This window comes from Anser cygnoides, chromosome 10 (assembly GCF_040182565.1).
Source record: "Anser cygnoides isolate HZ-2024a breed goose chromosome 10, Taihu_goose_T2T_genome, whole genome shotgun sequence".
In the NCBI taxonomy this organism is placed as follows: Eukaryota; Metazoa; Chordata; class Aves; order Anseriformes; family Anatidae; genus Anser; species Anser cygnoides.
The window spans coordinates 340,286-360,904 of record NC_089882.1 but is presented as its reverse complement, the minus strand read 5'-3'; the positions used below and the strand labels follow the sequence as shown (position 1 = coordinate 360,904).

At 35.8% G+C, this 20,619-nt stretch overlaps 1 protein-coding gene and 1 long non-coding RNA gene across 21 annotated transcripts in view; one reads left to right on the top strand and one right to left on the bottom strand.

Moving 5' to 3' along the window:
* ERC2 (ELKS/RAB6-interacting/CAST family member 2) overlaps positions 1–13,489 on the bottom strand; it is a 523,782-nt gene extending 510,293 nt beyond the window's left edge. For 17 of the 19 annotated variants that reach the window (XR_010834045.1, XM_048047565.2, XM_048047547.2 and 14 more), the window contains exon 1: positions 1,575–1,818. The gene's annotated coding sequence lies outside the window, so the exon portion shown is untranslated. Of the gene's footprint in view, positions 1–710; positions 889–1,574; positions 1,819–4,785; positions 4,867–10,285; positions 10,369–12,816 lie in introns of those variants that run through there. The other 2 variants (XM_048047550.2, XM_048047548.2) reach the window with 2 other exon arrangements.
* LOC106040519 (uncharacterized) lies at positions 49–19,440 on the top strand. Of its 2 annotated transcripts, XR_007158084.2 has the most exons (5): positions 49–185; positions 5,649–5,830; positions 12,541–12,642; positions 16,910–17,039; positions 18,014–19,440. It is a non-coding gene; the product is annotated as an uncharacterized lncRNA (long non-coding RNA). The 2 variants fall into 2 exon arrangements; XR_007158085.2 differs by lacking the exon at positions 16,910–17,039.
* Positions 19,441–20,619: the final 1,179 nt, after the last annotated feature.

Sequence of the window (20,619 nt, the reverse complement as noted above, 5' to 3'; positions counted from 1 at the left end):
CCCGGCCTCCGCCCTCTGGAAGGGGCGCTGCCTGCAGCCCTGCTTGGGGTGCTGGGGAGAGCCGAGCCCGCCCTTCTCCTCCTCCTCTTCCTTCTTCTCGCAGGCGGCTGGCAAGGCAGTGAGGGTCGTTCCGCACCAAGGCGGACAGAGGGAGCCTCTCCGCCGGCAGCGAGATCGCCACAGGGGTGCGTTGGAGGCGGGCGGGCGGGGCGCGGCGCTCTCACAGCTGGGAAGGTGGCCGGGCTCCTTCCCTCCCTCCCTCCCTCCCTCCCCTGCGTGCCTGCCTGCCTGACAGGAGAGGACTCCAGCAGCGTCCCCCTGCCCCTCGGGCTGCGGGAGGGCTCCCCCTCGGCAAGGGATGGAGGCAGCGCCCAGCCCCCGAGGCGGGAGCAGCGCGGCCGCTGCCCTCAGGGCAGGGCGGCAGGAGGCCGGCAGGGCCGGGCCGAGGCGGAGAGGATATTTGCCGTCCTCGACGTCGCCACAGGGAAGGCAAGTGGCAGCGGAGAAGCGACGGAACGGAGGGGGGGAACCTTCCCCGCCCTTGGAAGGAGGGAGCGGGAGAAGGGCCTGAAGGGGCCGGGGTGTGAGGCGGCCTCCCTGCGTATACACACGGGGGATATGAGGGGGAGAAAAAACCCACCCAAATCCCAAACAAACAAACAAACAGTTAAGTGAAACCCCTGATTTAAAAAGCCAACCAGCAAACTAACCCTGACAAGTGGGCTTTTCCCTCCTCTTCGCTGCACTTATTGGCCGTGCTTATTTGCAGCGAGCTTGTGTCTGCCAATGCAAGTGGCCGGCTGCAGTGTCCATCAAGGGGAAAATGATCAGTTCGCCGCTAAGGGAGTACATTCCCATCCATCATCACGGGGCTTAGCAGGTAGCTGCCTAGAAATCAATCACACACTAATAAAAATATATATTATTTCTCCATCGTATTACTAAATAGCGCTCTCAGCAAGATATAGATGCATCCTTGATGAATGTATGCATGGATTTTGTCATTTGCATCGCTCTTGTCCTACCTAAAATGATCTTTAAAAATAAAAATCACACAGCATCCTAAATGAGCAAATGCAGTAAGTATTCATTAATTATATAACTACAAAATACTATCCTGCTAATTTCTGGTTTCCCTTTGTGAGACACTAAAAGGGAACAGAAATATCTTTTTTTCCTAACACAATTTTTAAAACACCAAGCATTATCCAGTTTCTAGATATAAAGCAAAGAATTTCTGAAGCTCATCAATTATATTCTAGAAGAGTTTAACAACGATAATAATATTTTTAAACACTGGGCACAGAAAATGACTCCTATGGCTGCTTTAAGGAGAAATTGCAAGAAAGGTTTCTGGCTGACGATTCTGCAGGGAGAGGCACTCTTACCAGGAGATGTGGACTTGGTCCCATTTATTACGGTGTATTTCTAAGGCAATATAAAAAGCCTCTTCTGCGATTTCATTTCCAGTTTCAACCATCAGACAGTTGTAGAAAGCAATATATAGCAAATTCCTTTATCGCAACAGATTCACAGCAGTGCATGATAGCCATATTCTCGTTTAAGCCTCTCACCTTTCAAATCATTGCATCTGTCTTTCGTCCTCACATGGATTTTACAACATCACGTTGAGCTGACATCTCGTTTGCTGGGAGGAAGGAGACAGCAGTAGAGCCGGAGAAGCCGAACACCTACGAGGCAAGGAAGAGAGGGAACCTGCTGCAGTCGGGGGAGGCTTGTGCGCTCCTGTCCCTAGTCTTTTTGTCCCTCGGCGAGTCTCCCTGTCAGCTGCGAGCGCGGCTGCCTGGTTTGCTAGTCCCTGACTCAACATTCCCAGCATTCCCGAGGAGCTGGGGAGGAGCAGCGCCGAGCAGCCTGCCGCCGGGGGCAGCAGCAAGCTCCGCCAGCAGCCGGGGCTGTGCCGGCGGTAGCTCACGTACTGGAAGCCGCGGCTTTCTCCGAGGATTTGTCCCTGCCCATTCACTGCACACCCTTGGGTTCCAGTCCGCACCCTGTAGATGTCTGGAAGTGTGTTATTCATTGTGAAACAGCCTAAAAATACACCGGTGTCTGCGTAAAGCTGCAGAGGAAAAAATGCTTTCTTGTTCACCGAAGGCTGGAAATACTCAAAGCCAGGTGCTTCAGAACATGGTATCCAAAATCCATTATACCTAGACAGATATGAAAAACCTGAATCCGTATTTTGGCTTATGTCTGAAAGTAATTAAGAAGATATCCATTATAATTTCTGTTAAAAAAATCCATTAAAAAAAACCTGCACAGATTAGCTGCTATATGAAGCTTGAAAGTTTTTTCATCAGAAAACTGCAAACTGCATTAAAATTACTCCTGACATTTTTAGTTTTGTATTAAGAAGAGTGAGGGAAACCTTTGTAAAATCATCACTGTCTTCTTGGTGTAAGATTTTCTTTCCCCTCTTCTATTTTTCCTTCTCCATATTGTATTTTCTATGGGTTTAATTGGTCTTGATACCATTATAATTGATCAGCCTCAGTCCTTAGTTCCAATATAGCTTCATATCTTACTCTACACAGAATTTCACAATTATATTTTATCTGCCTTTTCTTAACCTCACTGCTGTGACACTTTTTAAGGAGCACTGCAAATCCATGGTTATCTTACTGTAATCTGTATCTTAACTCTCTTGCCTACATACGGACCTATAGGCGCATTAATGAGAACATTAGTGAGAAGAACAGCTTATGTGGAATTTCAATTAAAAACTATGACAAATGCAGTTGATTTCAACTAATCGTATTTCAAACTAAGAATCACTTCATTGCTGTATTTGCATTATCCAAAACTAGCTTAAATACTTCGCCATCATGAATATTTATTCGAAGATGCAACTGTTCAAAACAATGCTAGAATCTAAATCACGGTAAAAATATAGTAGCTTTTAAATTTAATTTTATTTTATTACAATATGAAGCACGTATTTTTTGTGAGCTCAAAGTACTGGGGCAAACTAAAATACAAACTTCAGTTGCTTTTCAAAGCCACCTATTGAAGAAATTTCTGTTAAGATAGTTACAAAAACGTGGACAGAAATGATGGACAGAGAGAAACAGTTCTGGAGATACTTGACAAGAAGGGACATGGTTCTGTATACAAATAATTTCACTTGGTCTAAAAAGCAAATAGGAAGTACTCTTTTGTGCTCTTGAAGAGTTAGCAAGTCTGCAGCTGTAAGAAAATGGATAAATGCTATAAAATATGGGCCACCGCACTGAACGCTTCACAGCACAAGTATCTGTTTTCAAAATTCATTGCTTAATTTGGATTTGGTGTGTGATAAGAATATCTTACAGAGCTGTCTCTGTATTGCTAATACCAATTCTGTCTCAGTCCTGTAATGATGACGGGACTCTTGTTAGAAGTAGTGTCAGCTGCTGACAGTTTTTTAAAAAATATATCACCCCATCACTGTGTATATGAAAAGACAAGAACATCAGGTTCTGCTTTATCTTTTTGTGACTCATCACTAGCAAAGGCTATGGGCCTTGTGATAGCCTGCAAGAGCCAGGCTAACTCTAACAGAAGACCAGTAGCTTAAGATTCCCCTTTCCAAGGACTGATCATTGTGGGAAGATACCACAGAGCTACCATAAGGTCGCAACAATATTGCAATGAATTAGGTTTGCTATCATTCAATAAAGTTAGTAGTGGAATTAATTATAGACTGTCTTGGAGTAGTAGACCATCTCTAGGGAAACTGGTAGTATTACTAATGCCAAAGAACAGAATATACCCAGTACGGACAAGGCGACTTGGTGAAGAGCTTAGCAAAAAAAAATATATATATATATATTATATATATATATGTATTTTGCCAAATTGTATTAGAAGGGAGTTGATGGAAAAATGTGCAGTTCAAGTAAAAGAGGGGAGAACAGAATTTTACAGCTGTTCTATTTGTCATATTAGTAGTCTGAACATCCATGCAAACAACTTAACAGTCATTTAATCCGAACCCTTCCATGATATTAATACTTTACACTCCAGACAATACTGGAATCCCAACTCAAATGGCAGAGTAATAACAATAGTATACGCTTAAAACAGACTTCTTTGCAGCTGATGAAAGTTCTCATTTCAATTTAATCACAGGAACATCTGTGTTGTCTTCAGTGTCAACACAGGCAGATGGGTGGCATTGAGCATAAAAAGAAGAAAGCTAAATCTTGTGAATTAAAGAGCACTTTATTACTATTATTATTATAACAGGTTCTCATGCACTGACTAATAGACATACTTTTTAGCCAACTGTTACAGAGAAGCACTCTTGTAAAGTTTAATATCTAAACTTTATATATTTATATGTAAATGTCATGTGATGCTATACCTAATGTTCACACTTTTCAACAGTTTCTACCTTCAGATACATTTTTGGCTAGCCTATTTTTGTTTGTTTTCTGAAAAGTTTTCTGCCTTAAAAACAGCATATTGTGCTATTTACATCAGGATCTGTGGAAAGCCCACTGAAATTAATGACAATTTTTTTTTTTTAATTAAAGAAGAGTAAGTTAGGCCTTAAATAATGCACATATGAAATACGGATTTTGAAGCTTGCTATTTTCCTTGGCCTATGCTGAGCCTATACTGATTTGGGAAACAGGAAAGTGTAAAACATACTCTAATTTTTCTGTTTAGTTACTCCAAATATAAGTCATTCAAAATAACATTAGAAAACATATAAATGTTACAGATTGACTTCCATTCCAGGGCCTCTCTTCATCCTTCCCAGCTCTCTTCTCTTCTTACCTGCGTTTATAATGCTTCAGCAGCAGCTACATCTCCCTTTCACAGTTTGGTGAAAATGTATGCTGTTTAGTGCTTCTTTTTCTAAAAACAGAAATGCAATCAGAAATGGAGCTCAGTCACTACTGCTGCATAGTCATCAGCAAGTAACAACAGGCATGTGCTTTAAAAATTGAGGAAAATGCATTTCAGCTTTATTCCATTGAGCCTGGCCCTGATGTATTCATCTGTGCTTCCCTAGTGGTAGAGTTGCCTTCAGCCTTCATTTAATATTACAAAAGCCAAGTTAAGAGCATAATATAACATTCTAGTTCTTTAACTGAAAATTAAAAATTAGAAAAGAATCGGAAAAACAATTCTGACCTTATATTAATGTATGAAAAACTGAATTACATTCTCAAAAAAAAAAAGTACAGCAGGAGTAGAACCAACACAAAGACATTAAAATGATTAGAAGCATGCAAGCTTTTGAAGCAGAAATACTAGATGTCAAAGGGTCAACCCTTGCGTTTTGATGGTAAAAAATAGAAATACGTAAGGTTATACTACATTAGACTAGAAGAGGAAACAGTAAGTCTGCTTACCCTATATCACATTACAGAGCAAATAAATGAGAAAATAATCTATAGACAAGATTTAACTGTTTATTGCATTCCCGAGAAACTATTCAAGTTATAAACGCGTAGTACTATTATCACAGTATTATTACAACATATTACCAAAATATGCTCTTTAATTAATATTCAATGAAAAGGATCTAAGTGATATACTTATTTTGATGAAAATAAAATAAGTCATGAGGGATGTTGGTCCTCTTTATTTGTATTAATAGCTGATTCCCCACTTTTTTATTTTTACTTTTGTAGAATTACTCTCATAATTTCCCAACTGGTAAGATCATGACAGAAGAAAATTAATAGAACTGTGCAAGAAAACTACTTTCAATTGGAGTATACTGATATCTCTAGAAGAAAAGAAACATAAAATCTTACACCGAAGGTTACAGAACAGATGCTGCATCTACCCTGATGTGGTGATCAGACTTGGGGTAAGCACCTGACCAGCCATTGTGTCCCTCCCCACCACCTGCACACACACACACAAAAAAAAAAAAGCTAAAAAAACTGTTCTCTTGATTTCAGGGTGAGTTCATCTTAACCTAGTCCATGGAGGTGTAGCACTTGCTAGCCACTAGTGTGTAGGACTGCTCTGTTCTTTATCAGTTCAGATATCCACCTACAGATATCTGCCAAATTGACTCATGGTTTCCACCAATTGTTATTTTCTTTCTTTACTTTCCTCATGACAGATCACCAATCAAAATCTGTTGGTTTTCTAAATCATTAGTATTATTTATCTGTCTAACAGTGACACATGCTTTAGAGAGGATGGAAGAATTACTTGGATATACATGAAAGCAAGCATAACAAGCTATTGTGGAATTCATTGTAATGTATTATTATGAAAACCAAACGAGGAAAGTATATTCTTTTTGGCAATTGCATAATATAAGCAATTTATTATGTACTGCACTGCTAATCTATTCAGGATAGAAATATATCCACTCCAGCATGTGCTGTTAATTTCATTGTTGCAAAAGAGCAAAAATAGTAGAATTTTTTTATTGTAAAAATACCCAGTTCTCACAAGTCCTTCAGCTGCTGCATCTCAAAATAGGGATATTAATAGGTTTTTACATCAACTGTACTGTATGTTTCAGAAACCTAAAAATGTTTCTTAGAAAAATTCAAACTCAAGTGTTATCTTAACTGGTATCTAGTAAATCTAGTTTCAAACACCTGAATTAGATTTAATATTTTAAGATGAAAAATTTTTATCAATGGCCCTTTATTTACTTGTGTGGATCTGTTTTCTGGAAACACAATATTACAATGTTATTGTACATGTGGTGTACTCAGGGACTATACTAGAGCTGTTGCTAAATGAGAACTGATTAGTAAACTCAAAGATCCTTTTCTTTTTTTATCAGTTTAGATTATTTAAATCTAAAGTCCAACTGATTTTTCAGCAAGGCTTAAGGTTTTAAGTCTGCTTTATTCCTGAAAAGTAAGCCTAGGTATTTTACTTACAAGCATCAGCACACTTCATCTGAAGTCAATTGAAGATCTCCTTCCCTACATACGATCTTGACCACTACAGTGAAGTTGGGAGTTACAAACAAAATCAGAACTGTAGGACTGTTTACCCCCAGGCACACCATCTTTTCTCAGCAGATATACCAGGACTGTTATTCAATAAGATATCCTTTTAATGGCAAGATCATCCTCTCCAGTTTTAAAGAGCTGGGTACTGAAGCCTGAGTCACTGCATGGGAAAAAAAAAAAAATACTTGACTCTAGCTGAAGTATCATTTTTCTTTTCCTGCTTTCATGTTTCATGTTAGGGAGTATGTTATGCCATCCCAATATTTTAAAATTTATTTTTATCTTTATTTTTAATACACAGAGTTATACTCTGTAAGATACCATCTAGAGAACACAAGATTGTTAGCTTTCTATCAGTCCTCCATTTCAGTAACTGGACAGTTGTGATAAATTCTAGTTTTCATTGGAGAAGTCTAAACTTCACTGTCCAATTTTCTTACGGTTTTAGTGGTAACTTCCAAAAGGATCCTGGAACCTTTTGGATTTCACTTTTGCCATCGAGATTCTTGTCAGTGCTGTAACATAGAAAAGCTAAGAGTCCATGCCATTCTGACTACTGCATTTATATTCTGGTCTTTCAAAAATTAAAGGAAGTTAAACATAGGATCAGAAGTATCATTTGTGTTGCTATAATTAAATATCTATCTGTATTTCTATGACAATCATCTGTTACCCTGACTTTATGAAGTATCAGGACTTCTCCCACATTTGGTTAAAATATGGCCACTATTTGAGGATCTAACTTCAGGTGATTATGTACACTTATTCTACAAATTCTAGAACTAGAAAGATAATGGTCTTTTTCTTATTTATTATTTCTCATTTAAACAATTTACAACCAGCCCTGTAAGCTACATGTGTGCTAGAACATTTAAATTTATCTAGAGACGCTCTCTGGCAGAGTAAATGTCTTAGAATGGTTTGGATTCATGTTGATAGACTCTCTTAGCTCCCAAAAATAGGGCACTCCCATGTAGATTGCCTATTGGGAACACTCTAACCTGTGCCAACTTCCAAAACATGCCTGAGAACCGAGAGAAAGGGCATGTCCAAAACATGATAGGTGCTGTTTTTACAGTTTAACAGTACAGACAAGGAAGATCCAGTGCCAAGAAGTACTTCCTGAGCCTGTTTAATTTATTAGTGTAACTGTAAGTGAAATCTAGTTTATTCTAAAAAGATTCTTCTCCTCTTTCTTCAGAAGCATCTAAAGAATAAATCCTCATCAGAACCTGAAGCATGCTTTAAAATACTGATATTTAAAACACTAATATTGATGATTTCATATGAAGCATTTCCTTAGTTTAAGGGAAGCATTTAGATCCAGTGATTTACTCGGTTTTCTGTGGTTTTGCATTCCTCCCCTAGGAGTTTCTGGTTTCTTAATTGCTCCAATCTCACTTTTACATCCCATTCCACTTATTTAGTTTGTTGGTCTTTCTGACTGAGAGCAGTTTTGTGACTTCTGCAATGGAAATATGACCATATTTTGTAATAGAAGAATTGGTATATATAACAATAATGAAGGTCTACATTAAATTGAATTTATTATTACTTTTGTATTTCTTTACTAAGCTATATATTGAAGTGATAAAACATGATATGCTTTGTTTACATATTATTACAGAATATTATAGAGATGTTTTTAAAAGCTGTTTGTTGTCATACATACCAATATAAAGATCACACAACAACACAGCCTGGAGAGAATCACTGCCTTTCTTAGGTTACATACAAACTCAAGTAAACCAATGCCCAGCTGTTCCATGGTATTGCTTTGGTTAAGTGTTCAGTGCAACTCCTTTTATGTAGTTACAGTGCACATGTTAGCATAGTGCTAACAAAGATTAAAATCACAATTTGTGTTTGAAAAGAAAAAAAAGACAGCAAGCACTCATAAATTAAAATAAAGGGGAAAAAATATTTTCTAATTGTCAACCTGACATTAGGTAACATTTCCTTACAAACAGGTACAAAATGGCAGCTTCTGTACAGGAATTCCTCTTAGTCAGTCTGGCACATCTATTTCTAGTGGATTGTAAATCTAAGCATATGCATTTTGTGAGCATGAATATATCTGAGGTGTGACTGTGCAATGAGGGAAAACAGTTCTTGCAAATTCAAGGAATCGTTTTTGTCAGTGGTGTTGTCACTCGATAAACCATTGTTCAGAGGGGAAAATAATCTCTACATGTGACTATACCTAATCTCCATTGCCCACTTTGTGGACATTTTCATTGTTTAATTGACTTTGCTGGGGAGAATCAATTAAAAAGCTCAAGAAAAAAAAAAAAAAGGAAAGGAAAAAAATCAAACTTCAAAGCTTAGTGGAAATCATTAATTTTAATTCTTCTAACCAATTACCAATTCTCATTAAGTATGAAATACACGATAGTAACTTTAATTTCCATATTATTTTTCTTCTTTATATTTAGACTTAATCTTAGGAAGAAAACTTATACAAAGCTGCTGAAAAACAGCAGAAACCTCAAAACATGGGGAGCAAAAAATGAAGCCTATAAACACATGTTATGCTGTCATTCTCCCAATTTTGAGAAGAAAGAAACATATATGTTCCTGTCAATCTGTTAGCATTGAATAGCACAGTGTTCTTACAGATGTAAAAAAAAAAAAAAAAAAAGAAAAAAAAAAGGCAGAAGAGAAAACCATTATCAATGGTGAAACCACAAAGCAATGTCGAGGAGTAAATTCAGAACTAGAAAAAACAGGTTGATAGAAACAAATAGAAGTACAGGTACAAACTCTCTAGTGAAAATACTAGCTAGAGGAAAAAATACCAGTGCAAAATTTCTGTAAATTTATTAGCCACAGAGAGAGGTAAACAGAAAACCTCAAAAACAAAACTTAATTCCATTGTATTAAAACAATTTCTTGTTCCTTCAGGATATAAAAGTGTAAACTATAAATCACAAGGTTTTTCATGTTGGGTCAAGGGAGTAGTTTGCCATGCAGTACTGAATTTATTCAGGAATCTTCAGGGCAATTGGAAAGCAAATATATATAGCAAAAAGCAGACAGGCAAACCATATGTTACAGCAGCAGCTATGATAAAGGAAAGGATATATGCATTAATCGCTCAATCGCTGAAATATCGCTCAATTAAAAAGATTTTTATAAGCCATGAAAAATTAGGCTACAATACGGAGCATGGCTTCTTGATCCCTGCATAGACTGTGCTACTAGTCTTGTATGACAACAGTATATGACTATCTTTAAAATAAATGGAGGAAACAGAAAAATACTGGGATAAAACAGGAGGCAGTAGCAAAAACAGCAGTCTTTTTAATAACGTTTCCCTGCTCCTTATTTAAACGTACCTTGGATTTTCCAAAATATGTTTTTCTTCCCTGCGTTTCCTTTTTTTAACACCTTGACCAGGCATCTGTGGAGAGTAGTACGTCTGAAAATGAGCAGAAATATTTTAGAGCTACAGCAATTGGCATAAGAAAAGGGATTGCCTCTCTGCACAAACCTTATCTCACTGGAAATATTTGCCTGTTTTCTTTCATGCTGCTAATGGGATTCATGTTTTTGGTATTTAAGTGGAGTTGCAGTTTTAGGAACCTAAATAGCTCTACAGCCTATACTTGACAGACAGAAGGGTTAATTTCAAAATAAAGGAATCTGAGCAAACTTACTTCGATGTATGTAAAGAGGGAAAAAGATGGGAATGCACAGAAAACAAAGTATTCTGGATGTTGACAAATATTTAATTTATAATAGTTTATGATATTTGCAACAGAAATACTTGATATCTAAAAGTAAAAACAGTGTCACTATGTTTTTGCAAACAAAGAACTATAAAACAAATTAAGTGCTTCATTCTAGAGACTTCTTTAGTGATTTTTTCCTAAATTTATATAATTTATCATGACTACTTTTTCCAAAAAGACTCAAACACTAGCAATAAGTAGATAAGAATAGACAGAAAAGGCTTTTGAAGTTAGTAAGCCAAACAGAAAATGATCTGTCATAGCTGTACTATGTACTATTTGGTGGAATTTATTAATGAATGAACCTCTGGTCTAGTGAGGCTTGTTTGAGGAAATTTTGATATGTGATATTAACACAGCATAATAGAACACTTATTATGGCCATCCCCCCATTGGTCATTTTATAGCTAACAGATATTTAGGGGGTCACTTTCTGTCTTCTCCCTCTCTCTCTCTCCCTCTCTCTCTCCCTCCTCTCTCCTCTCTCCCTTGAAAAGCATTAAAAATGGCTTTGACTAAAATTTCTTGGAAGCCAAAGTTGTGTCATCTCTCTTCTCCTTTAAAACGAGCATGCATAAAGATATAACACAGTCATATAAAAATACAAAAGAGGTGGTAGTTTTAGAACTGTGTAGCTTGCTTGAGTGTATCAGTGTTTTTGAAATGTGTCTAGTTCTGTCAGATTATGAAAAATGGTCAGAAAAGCTGGTAAAATATTTCAATCTTTCAATGATACCAAAAGATAACAGTGTATTTAATCAGCTCACTTTTTATTCATCTGAATTGAAACGGTATTTTCCAGACCCACTGGAAAAAAGAAAATTCTTATCTGGTGATACTGTATCATGTCTGCCATGTCAGGAGCTTAACTGTTTCTTCAGACAGCACTTGTGGATTCAGAGGTTATAATGATTCATTCATAGCTCTTTTTTATGTAGCAAAAAAGTGGTCATTTGTATCATGGTAAAGAGTCTTGTTTGTATTAATACTTGTTAGCAAGAGCTACTTTGTTTTTTTGATTTTGTTTCTTTCCATTTCTCTTCTCTGCACTGGGAGTGACATTTCAAGAGATATTCTTTCAAAGGAGAGCAAATCTGCTTTGAATACCACGTATTACATTTATAGGAGTTCTTCTTCTATTTAGATGCTCAAATAAGAACAAGGTTTTTGAGGTTAGCAGCATACTGACTGTTCTGAATTTATGGCTCTAGTTGTAGAAAACCTGATCTTTTTGATAGGATTCTGTAAGCTGCATTCAGTTAACACACTGTGCACTTAGTGAAATTTAATACCAGAATTTGGCTATATAGACAAAGAAAATTAAACCTTCTATGATCCTTGGAGTTTCATAAAGATTTTCAATTTTTTATACACATTTTTTTCAGTACCACTGGAATGATGAAATACTGTAATTGAATCCTATGATTTAATTAATCCAAATGCTTTGCATAAGCACTTGACTAAAGTAGATGATGATGTATATCAGACATAAGGCTTTCCAACTCCATTTCCAAATTCACTTTCAGAAGGTCACACATATGGCCTTTAGTGTTACTGTTACCTAAATTACACTCAGATTAGAACACTTCAAATTCAGTGTTACACTAGATCTGAATGTAGGCAAAACTAGTTTTATATGAAAAACTATAACATTTATAAACTTGATCTTAATCCCTGGATAAGAATTCATGCTAAATAGTAATTCCAGATGGTGGTAAGCTACAGGAGGATGCAACATATTGAAAGAAAAGGTTTGTTTCTTCTCCCCAACTTTGTTTTCCACAGAAAACAAAGCAATTATTGAAAAGATGTCAAACTGTTGAATTAAATGGCTCTTTACTTCTGTGGTTTTGTTACAGAGCAGTGATCCACACTGTAGTGTAAGGAATAGAAGAGGAGAAAGAGGATCAGACTTAACAAGGATTTAGTTTGGCATGGCAGCAGGTACTCAGGAATGTAAGGTGAGTTCAGGTTGTTTACACATAAAAACGCTAGATCTTCAAGACCTCTAATTTTGACTGTTTAGCACACTCATTATTGAACTTTCTTTCCATAAGCCTACTAATACAAAAAAGTAAGCAAAAATGTTCATTGGCAGATAATTCTTGTTTTAGTCTATCTTTCAGGGCTCCTACCTGTATTCAATTTTTTATGACTTCTTTGTAAAGCAGGACTTCAGGGTATCCACAGACTATGGATCTCTTTCAGGTCCTTCTCAAACACTGCTCCCATCTTGTTATACAGATAAACCACTCTGGTTGCACTAAGAGTACAGATTTTCCTTTTGTTGTCAAGCTACATTCTTTACTCTAGAGTAGACATTTTTTGAGGTGCTGTGTTGTTGTTGTTTTCTCTCAAGAAGCTGCAGGTTGTTGATTTTTTATTGTCTTCTTCCTCCTCCCAATTCATTTGATAAATACAATGCAGCTGCAACAGCAGCCATGGAACTGAATGATGCTATTTGTCAGTTACCTCCTGGTGCGATTAAGCCAGCAGGAGTATAAAAGCATAAAAGAATGCCTTTAAAAGAAGAGTAATTTTCTTAAATATTGAGAAGTGATTCTCTTAAGATAATACTTGCAATCAGCACCCAGCATGCGCAACAGCCACATTCTGGAAGACAAAATTGGCTGCTTCAAAAAGTTCAGCATAAAGCAGACGGTTGGAGTACTGCAGTTCTCCTACACTAAGTTATTAAAAGACAAATTACTTATGCTACTGAAGCTCAAACTGAAGTGTTCCAAAATCAAATAGTTCTTTTATAGAACAGAAAATAGTGAAGACCTGCATGTTGTTATTTGAAATTTAAGCTCTGGTCACCAAATCCACCCATATTATCCATATTATTTGTCTCGCATCTTAGAGATGCTTTTCTGGAGATCAGCTTGAAAACTAGGACACTTTCAGAGACACAGAAATAACTAAGATGCATGCATGTAAGTAGAACAAAATAAAGTAAGGAAAAAATGAGAGATGATAGATGATCTTTAAGATCCTTTCCAACGCAAACCATTCTATGATTCATATGATTCTATGAGAGAGGTAAGGAAAAGACCAGGATAAAGTACTGCAATAATTAGAATTTTTATTTGTAGAAGGAAAAAACATATATTACAATGGAATTATGGTATTGGTTATGAAATAGATGCTGGAAGAACAAGTGAAAGCTGCTGAGTTACTGATGAAGTACTACTCCTCGTTAGTCCAATTCCAGCAATGGTCAGCTCTTTAAGTACAAAGACGATGCCTATACCTATCACCTCTGGTATTCAGCTTTTAATGGAATTTAGGGTACGGTATTATCCCTGAGATTGCTGTTTACTTCTTACAGTAGAACTCAAGGCAGAGCAGTATCCCCATGGCTGCACATTTCCTGTACTCCAAAACAAGATTAACTGGTTCTATCTATTCTAGCACTATCAGTGCTATTTGTTATTACAGAAACAAACTGATGATTCAGTTGCTTTAAAATTCCAAATTTCTCTACTTTCCTTTTTTTCCCATAGGACACATCCTTTTTATGCTCTAAATTTGAAGATAAGCTATCCTAAAATTCTAAATTGTCCAAAACATTATTTCTGTTTTTTATACTGTTGTACATTTTTATTATAAAAAATATAAATTAAGTGAATCTCAGCCATTAAATTATTGAAAGGTGTTACTTTTGGTGGAGTCAATGTGCAGAATGCAGATTGTTAGGGAGGAAATACATGTGCGTCACATACAGCCTATTAGGAATTAAATTCCATGCCATTCAGATTGGATGAATAGCATGGCTGGAGATTGCTTATTTTGCCATGATAAAATTAATACAAATTTTGAAATAAATAAATGAAGATTATGCTCTGAAATTAGTGTGACATTTCTATGAATTGAGAAGTACATTGACACATAATTTACTAAGCAAAAAATGCATATTTTTTTTAAGTGGATCTCATTTTTTTTTATTAAGTGGAACTCTTTTTAAAAAGTGATAAGTTTCAACAGGAATAATTTCATTCATTTCTAAATAAATATATAAGTATTTACCTTTTTTCTAAGTTATACTCTCATTTCCCACCCCCTTTTTTTTTCTTAATGTTCAGACACTATTCTTCTGTTATCAGATGATAGGATCAGCAGGAAAGTAGCTACTCCTTTTGAGGAGCTGCTTTTTCATATAATGTGGGGTGATGCTGCAGATCAAATTTTGAAGCTGTCTCATCTTGCTCTCCCAATAGTATAATTAGCTGGTATTTGTTCTGCCTGGTCTTTATTTTAAATCCTGCTTTATGGGACATTGGCAGAGTCCATCTTATCACACTTTAAAAAAATAACAATTCTGTCACAATGACAGAAATGAGGGCATAATCTGATATGTATTACTTTAGGAGCGATGCCAGGTTTAGTATTCCTTGTTATCAATCTACTTAGTGTCCTACCAATTCACATATGGTGCTCCACCACAATTCTCTCCATTATGACAGCAGAGCTACTTGTATGGTTACATGGTGAAAATCAAGAAAATGATCCAATGAAAATTAGCCCCTATTTCCCCCTCCATTTTTCTCTTCATGAAGAATTTTTTCAGATCAGTTCTCGGTCCAGCTCAACATGTGACTGCATAAAACACTTGTACCACCATACAGAATCGAATAGCAGTGAATGAATCTTTTATCATAGCCAAGGAACTTCTTTCCTTCAGCATGGTGAAAAATGTGGGCTTAGTTGTTTGAGAAAGCTTCTGATGTCCTATAGTATCTGGGTGCACTCATTTTAGTTGAAATACTAGAAACCACAACTTTTTTTTTTTTTAAGTGCCATTTGAGAGTGCAGATTCATGTAATAAGCTTGTTACCCTCTGCTGCTCTACCAACATAATCATAGTCTTTCCACAAACACAAAAAAAATACTTCTGAACTGTTCTTAAATTTCCTAATTTATTTTCACTACTAACCTGTTCAGAAGTCATAATTTGTGTAAGGATATATCCAAATTACTGTTCATATTAAATGCAGCTTTCTCAGGGAAAAAGGAAATCTAGAAAGTATTATCATATGCTTAATTGGATAAATTAACAGTATACTGTGGAATAATATTTTTAAATCTAAAAAACAATTATGTAATTTTAGTTAAAAAATCCTTAAATATGTTGGAAAAAAAATCTCAGAGAAGTAAAACCATTGTTCTTACCTGACCTCTGTGATAACATTCAAGATGGTACTGAATAAAAAAAAGTTGAACTAGTTGTTTTTAAATCATTTCCCCTTTTTTCTTCCTTCTGTACATTTTATTTGTAACAAATTAAAGACTCAGCAAAAACTATAGATCTTGTACATAAAGTAACAATTAGGCATTTGATTTCATCATCTGAGAGAAAAAAAAAATCTATTTATTGATTAGCCTGAGTCTTGTATTTTAGGCAGTATTACCATTTCATTCACTCAGATGCCAGTTGTTTCCAGCCATCCTTTGGCTGATCTGTTATTTTTCAGAAGTGGTATGCCCTAAGGACAGTAGAAAGCAACTGTGTTTTTTCCTTACCTGTAACATGATAAGCATATGTCAGAATTTAGGAACTCCAATAACAGAAATGTCCTGTAGCTGAGCTCCTGTTGGCAAGTGATAATATCTGTAGGTCTCACAGCTTCTGTCACATTCAGCCTATTGGTTGATTGTATTGTAAACACAAACACTGCCACAAATTCAGAACATTTTCAATCTAAACAGGGATAAATATGACAGATGGATGTAGAACACAGATGGAAGGAGGGAGTAGAAAGCTTTCATTGTCACAATCCATATCATACTTGTTATGAATTAAAAATAGATGAATTTCTGTAGCACCAAACACGATGTTTCTGGAGCTTGGAACTCTCATAAACAAGTTGCTGAATTATTGCTTGGCAACTTCTGCCCTTGAGGCAGCAAACCTTCCAGTTGCCCCTATTCTTCTCCTTTTGATTTTATTTATCACCCAGGACAATCAGTTCTGAGAGTCATGGACATCATCTTCTCTTCATTCACCAAACCAAGATTAAAATATGTACGCATTTTATGATAACTACAACCTTTCAAGTGGCCTTAAAAATTTAGTTTAATTCCACGGTGACATTATTTGCTTTACTCAAACTTCACAAGTATACAAATGTCATTTAATAAGATCTTAACTGCTCTAAGTTATTAATTTCTTTAGCATGAAAGAAGGAAACAACAGTGAGGAATAAAGTAAATAATTCTCTATTTTAGGAAAGAAGAAATGGAAGTGAAAAAGTATATACAGATAATAGGTGTTAACTCTGTCCATATAGTAGCTATCAAGGGTATTGCATGCATAGTAGAGCCTGGGTAAGGAATCCCTTTCCAAGTTGCCTGTTAGGTAAGTCATTTATGAAATATTGTATATTATACACACAAACACCCATGTAGCCTTTCTGATATCACTATTTTCAGTATTTGCTTCCTCTGATACTGAAGAAATAGATTTATTAACCTTGATAGAATGAAAGAAACAAAACAACAACAACAAAAAACTCTCACAATTTTCCAAAAGTCGTGTTGCATAAAGCCATGTAGCCATAGAGATGAGATGAAACTGCATTTTTCTGTGTTACTGGAAAAAGAGCAATGTACATGCTGTGAAAATGAGAAGCTTGTTAGAACAAAATCTAAGATATCTGAAGAAAAATTCAATCAAGTGGTTTAATAATACTGCCCTATTCTGCAAAACCAAGTAGAGAGGGAAAAGATTACACCCCTATTATTCTGGAACAGCGATTAATGTGTTTCAGCTCCTGGCCATATGGCTGTTTTACAGACTGTCTTTGGACATTCTCTGTGGGCATCTCAGGCAGTACAGTAGAGCACACCACCTATCTACTTCTGTATTTTAAATCCCTAAATCAAGTCAAAAGGCACATACACATACACTCACTGAGAAGAATCACACAAGCATTCAGCAAACATATTTTTAATTGCTATTAGAAACCAACACGGTCATTACCATGTTGGTGTTGCAGCCTTTTCCTATGCAGCTTCACTAATACTACTTAGAAACTTCCATTGCTCTGGCAATTCTGTTAAAAAGAAGTTATTTTCTATCTAGCGTGAAGAAGAGTGACAGAACTTGGCTCATTCTTACTACTGTGATCTAATAATGTATGCTTCTTAATTATCACAGTTGTTATTATTTGTATTGTAAAAGCATACTTATTCAAATATTGTAGAACTCCCTTTCAAAAACTGATAGTTTTTGGTAACCTGTAAAAATTTACACAAGTATAATCGCTGGCAGATTTCATTTGTTCCAGAGTATAATACAATAACACTATCAGATGTATATTTGCATTGCAGTACTATAGAAAAATCATTGCAGAAGGAAGACTAGACTGACCTGAGCCACAGCAAGCAACATGATGATTTGTTGTCATGGTTGTCATCACAAGTTCAGTCTCATCTTGTAGTAGTCAGATAAGTGTATTGTCTTCTGAAGCATAGAACATTTCTGAAAGCTCTGACATGACATTTTTATCTCCTTTTATTAATAAAGCTCCTTTGACTGTTCAAAAAGGGAATATCCTGAATTGCCAGTGTCCCAGTGTGCTTCTATTCAAGCTTATCTAATTCAACAGAACAAAGCTTTCAGAACCAAGTGGGAAGAAATACCACATATATTTACATATTTTTTTGCGTATGTACACTTAGAAGCACAATCCCATATATATATATATATATAATGTATGTATATGTGTACACACACCCATATATATATAAAGCTTTCATGGTAGAAACAAAACAGTTGGCAAAGCTTACTCATGAAGTGGGATTGAATCATAAATCATTCAAGAGATTCAGGCTGGTTTCCTAATTTTCTGCAAAACAATTACTGCTAAATATAATAAACACTCTGTTCAAAGATGGTAAGGATTATTTCCAAATGAATTTGCATCTTCAAAAATTCTAAAGCACATATGAAGATGGTAGTATGCAGCAAGTAGCATTTGTTGAGATCTGTTAAAATTATTTTGAAATATAATGAAGTTCAACCCAAACAAGCAAGTAATGATTAAAGAGCTTTGCTCAGAAAACTTGACAAAAAGAGAGACTCAGAACGAAGATGGGAGAATGCATTGCATCAGCATAGCCCATCATTCTCTTGTTTGTTAAAACTTCGGCCATAATGCTGAAATTTATGTTTCAGCTATACCCCAGGTCTGGAAAGGTTAAAAACAAGACAAAGATAGAAGCAAACATTTTCAATTCAAAAAGCCTCTTTATTGTTAAATTTCTAGGGGGAAAAAATGGTTTAATTGAAAGTTTTTAAGACAAATCATTTTCTGCAATTATTTATTTTAGTCAAAACTGCATCTGCTATTACTGCTTTGTTTAACTTTTCTACACACCATTTAGTCAGTCAAAGATTTACAAGGTACTGCACACAATATGAAAGAAATTCTAGGAATTTCTGGAAGATGAAACTGTTAAGGTAGGGTTTAGAAATCCAGTGAAATCTATGAAGTTTCACCTATTGTCAACCTTAATTACACCTGTGGGCTTCTGAATGTGGGAAGCCAAAATTAAAATAAAACTTTCTATTTGGGAGCATTTATGATATTGTATGAATTGAGGGAGTGAGATTCACCATCATATATTATCTGTAATATTAACAATATCTTTGGAAAACGCATATAAAATTCTAGTTGTCCAATAGAATTCTTCATACAGTTACAGGGACGACCAAAAATGCTACAGGGACAACGAAAAATGTCAAGGAAAAATACTTTTTTTTTTTTTTTTAAACAATGGCTATAAAGAAATGAATGATCAACCAAATGAAAATCCATGGGACCAAACAGAAAATGGTACTAACCATTTAAGTTTTTACTTCATGTTCTCCTTGCTCTAGGTAGTACAGAAAGTGAAGTTTGCAGCAATTTATAACCTTCCCCCAAACATAAACCTGAATCCAAACACTGTTACAGCTCAAGGGTGAAGGAAAAGAGAACGTGCTGAAGTTTTGTGAAGAAAGGAGATACTGATGAAGGGAAGGACAAGAGACTATGGAAATGCCTAGGGAAATGGCATTGTGTACAGAAAAGGGCAGATGAGGGAATTCATTAAAAAATCCTACTCTTTTATCCCTCAGAACAAATACGTTTATATTCAGTCTGCTGATCTTCTACTCAGATTTTTCCTAATCAGATTAGCAGAAATACAAAAGCATCTTGAAAATGGATGCAGAGATGTTGCTTATTCTGCTTGTTTGTATCTGCCTCTGGCCAGGAAATGTGCTTCTCTTCCCTTTTCACACAGAAATGATATGATCTAGGTTGTTCATCTTACTAAACTTCTAAGATCTAATTATTATTTCTAAGCCATGCTACATTAAATTGTAATACTTGCATTTACCATGTTCTCACCAACTATTTTAACATATGTAACATTTCTACAGTTTACCCTGTCCAATCAGAAACAATTGGAAAAACTGTACAAAACATTAACAGCTTTGAAAAAAAAATATATATATATATATCATGCTGTCATACTGAAATAGTCATGTCACAAAGGAAGACAAGGTCTCCTTTACTAACACTTAATAATAAATTGAAATATAGGATATCCACCTACATAAATGAGTATATTTATCTTAAAGCAAGGTAAATGATAGTCATCCCCTCTCCTGTTTATGCTTCCACTATTTCATTTTACAGTAAAAATCAACTCATAGCTGATTTCTAACTAATTTCTACTATTTGGGATTTGTTGTATTTATTATTATGTCTACTATTTTTCTGATACTACAGAGCTCTGTTTATTTCCTGTAAAGAAAGAAGCACCTTACACCTCCCTTCCTTTTCCTTTCCTTCCCAAGTGAGGAAGCTTTGCAACTCAGTTTTAAGTTTATTCTAAAATCCCTGAAGATCTGGTTTTAAATATTGGACAGAAGCCCCAGGAGCTCA